Raw genomic sequence first — 2,500 nt, forward strand, 5'->3', positions numbered from 1 at the left:
TTGTTTGTTTTTTTTTGTTTGTTTTGGTTTTTTTTTCTATTTTCCTTTCTTTGATTAAAAAGATAATAAGAACCAAAAGTTATCTGGCCAGAATGAACAAAAGCATTGTGCCAATGTATTGCAGAATTCCTCAGAAGGGCGTGCCTTCCATTCACCCAGGACGGTCACGGTAATCCATTGTGTTAACAGTTAATTGTTTAACTATTTTTGGCGATCCTTTGATCGATTAACCTTGATATCGACCACCATAATAAAATATAATATTATAGCCGTCATCAATCTAACGCCCATCTGGCTCGATAAACAAAACAAAATCGCTTTGATTACATTGATCAATATTTTACGGTTTGGTATCATGTCTAATTATAATGCTAAGCTCGAGCGGTGGGGAACGAAATGGGTTTGGGGTGGGGGTGGGGGGGGGGGGGTATTTAACCTTTTACAGGCGGTGTTCGGGTTTGGTCTAACCTAACGTTATACCCTCTCGTTTTTACAAAGAGAACAGCAACAGCTCTGTCCAGTCTTTACTAGGGTTTTATAATAGTGGTTTTGGACAACTTGATATTGGTTTAGTTTTGTTTGATAGTTTGGAAACCTGGCATTCCATTTCTTGGAAATCATCGAGCGAGGTCACTCTGCAACCTGCTGTTTTCATTTTAGTTTATTTTTGTCTATACAGGAAACTATTATCTGCAAATCATTTTCTCTCAGATGTTTATCAATGTCGTTAATATGGTATTTCAAAGCAGAAAAAGCAACAGGGCCTAAAACTATTCACGGAGGTTCTCTTGATCTTAAAGGTAGAATGAAGGTCACTCGGTTCTTTGTTATTGTTTTTTGCCACCCATATTTATGAGTAATTTTCACTTAACTGTATTATCCAGACTATAAAAGTTCATTGTTACACAGACTTTTTGTGTTGGTCCGTTATATTTCCAGATGGCAATGGTGGGAGTTTCTTAGGCAAGTGCACACTATCTATAGATAGAATGAAGTTGACGTCACTCGGGTTTTTGTTATTGTTTTTTGCCATCCATGTTTATGAGTAATTCAAACTAAACTGTATTAACCAGACTCACAGCATTGCCATCCGGAAATATAACGGACCAACACACAAAACTCTGTGAAACCATGAATTATTGTAGTCTTGATAATACAGTTAAGTGAGAATTATTCATAAACGTGGATGGTAAAAAACATAACAAAGACCCGTCAACTTCATTCTATCTTTGTGAGGTGAATGCGATTTACTTCCCATTGTTGTGTCCAACACAGTTAACACTATAGATAGTTCGAAGATGACGTCACTCAGGTCTTTGTTAATGTTTTTTTCCATCCGCGTTTATGAGTAATTCTCACTAAACTGTCATAACCAGACTATAAACGACCATGGTTACACACAGTTTTGTGTGTTGGCCAGTTATACTTCCGGATGGCAATGTTGTGAACTCATTAGCCAAGTGCATACTATCTATTCAGAGGGTGGGGAGGGGGAGGGGGGGGGGGGTTGATTGTTTCTACTAGTGAGCAAAACTCACAAAATCATACAATTCATTAAAACAAACATCAAGCCACAAGACTGAGATACCAGTCCCGTGTGGAAAGACCTTTGTAATTATTCTTTCTTCCCAAGGGACTGAATTTAGATATTGCATCAATTGGTGCTATGCGTTTAGGTAAAATACTTACAACATACGCCAGCCGGACAGTACAATACCAAGACACAAAACTATGTGTAACCTTAAACGTTTATAGTCTGATTGATATAATTCAATGAGAATAATAACTGAAATGGCTGTCTAAATACAATAACAAAGAGCTAAGTGACGTCGATTTCGTTCCTTCTCCCCCCCCCCCCCAACCCCCACCCCACACACCTTCACTTTCCCTTTTTTAAAGTCTATCTACCATTCGGGGTGCGGGGGGGGGGGGGGAGCGACACTAAAGGATCATTTTTTTATTTGATGAAATATTCTAAACTTCTGTGCACAGTCACAATGTATATGTTTGGGAAGGACGATTGCATACAATTTTTTTTCGAAAAAAGTTGCCCGTTGCTATGGAAACGACGCTGTATTGGAAAATAAACAACAAATATTTAAAAGTCAAAGACTTTTTTGTTTATCAACCGATTGCCATAATATGTTGGCCAGAAGTAGAAAAAAAAAGGAAAATAAAGAGGCTCTAGAAGCCCGATATTTTATTTTTAATTAGAATCTTTAAAAATGATGTTCAAAGTTATTACTCGATTATTCCCCTTGATAAAAGTTACATAATTGCAAATTATTCATAAAGTTGTTGTTTTTTGTTTTTTTCAAAAATCCGGCTCTTAGAGGACCTGAATATTTGTATAATACTCATTTGTAGAAAGTTTGAAGAAGATTGGTTGAAAATTGAGGGAGCACTTAGGTTTTTAGTGGCGAAAATTGGAGTTTTGAGAAAAATACATTTAAAAGTAAAAATGGGCATATATTATTTATGGGCATACCATGGGTCACAA

At 36.7% G+C, this 2,500-nt stretch overlaps 1 protein-coding gene across 1 annotated transcript in view; it reads left to right on the forward strand.

Annotated features, from left to right (window-relative positions):
* The window catches only part of LOC144972664 (uncharacterized), a 181,886-nt gene that overhangs the window by 138,591 nt on the left and 40,795 nt on the right, over positions 1–2,500 (forward strand). The gene's annotated exons all lie outside the window — the stretch shown is intronic.

This window comes from Berghia stephanieae, chromosome 5, assembly GCF_034508935.2.
Source record: "Berghia stephanieae isolate SIO BIC M18660-M18661 chromosome 5, UCSD_Bste_1.3, whole genome shotgun sequence".
NCBI classification, from domain to species: domain Eukaryota; kingdom Metazoa; phylum Mollusca; class Gastropoda; order Nudibranchia; family Aeolidiidae; genus Berghia; species Berghia stephanieae.